This window comes from Austrofundulus limnaeus, unplaced genomic scaffold (genome assembly GCF_001266775.1).
Source record: "Austrofundulus limnaeus strain Quisiro unplaced genomic scaffold, Austrofundulus_limnaeus-1.0 Scaffold847, whole genome shotgun sequence".
NCBI lineage: Eukaryota > Metazoa > Chordata > Actinopteri > Cyprinodontiformes > Rivulidae > Austrofundulus > Austrofundulus limnaeus.
This window is the reverse complement of record NW_013953249.1, coordinates 14,063-15,067: the sequence shown is the minus strand read 5'-3', so window position 1 is coordinate 15,067 and position 1,005 is coordinate 14,063. Positions and strand designations below refer to the sequence as shown.

At 38.1% G+C, this 1,005-nt stretch overlaps 1 pseudogene; it reads right to left on the bottom strand.

Annotated features, from left to right (window-relative positions):
* The window catches only part of LOC106532893 (uncharacterized), a 13,204-nt pseudogene extending 12,589 nt beyond the window's left edge, over positions 1 to 615 (bottom strand).
* Between the last annotated feature and the right edge of the window lie 390 nt (positions 616 to 1,005).

Sequence of the window (1,005 nt, the reverse complement as noted above, 5' to 3'; positions counted from 1 at the left end):
TTGTGTCACTTCACTTTGCACAGACAAATATTAAAGTAATGAGAAGAAACCTTGGTAAAATTTACTCTCATAGCTTAGTTATGAGAAGATGCAGGTAAGTTATTTGAATAAATAACACCCCCTACACTGTTGTAACATAATATCTTGGCGGGTCATTTTTTTCTTCAATTAAATTCAGCGTCTGTTCATCACTGACACTGCTTGTTGACATTGAATTTGGCTGATGCATACTGACGGGAATTCAGAGTTTGCCAACAAATAAGCAGAGCAGTAAAGAACAGAGTCAGAGACAATGTAAAATGGTGTGTTTTTATTTACAGTGAATGGTAATGGATTCAGTTCTGAAAGGGAAAAAGATATTGATGAGGAACTGGGATATAGAGTTTGTTGAGAATGGTTTGTGATGAAGTAATTAAATTGTTTCTTACAGGAAAGTGGAGATGGCAGAGCGTGGAGGAGAAGTTCCAAGGTTTCCAGGTGAGTAGTGTTTTCCTTAGGTGAAAGGTTTTTGTTCCAGGCTGAGGCAGACAGGTAGTGCAGCATAGATCTGGTGAGTGGCTTACTTAATCGGATTCAGGATCACAGGGAGATCGTCCAGGCAGGGTTCAAACAGATCTGAACACAGAGAGTCAAGGTTAACAGAATTCTGGTAAAGAGTTACACAGGGAGGCCGAGAATCTTCCCAAAACAGGATGATGCATCAGCGAGGACTTGATCTTCTGATCCACTTTAAATAGCTAGGAGTAATGAACCAGATCTTCAGCAGCTGCAGCCACTTGGGTGTGGCAGCCAATCAGGAACAGGACAGGTAAAACACTGAATGCCTCAACAACAAAGAATAACCTTGTTATCAAGCAATGCCATTTTTACTTCATAAAGTCCAAAAATAACTGCCTAACTAAAATGAACTACAATTTAATATTAACATTGTTATGCATCCAAATAAACTTATGTTCAATATCAAATCTTGACAAATGACTGTAGTAAGTATGATTTATTTTAAAA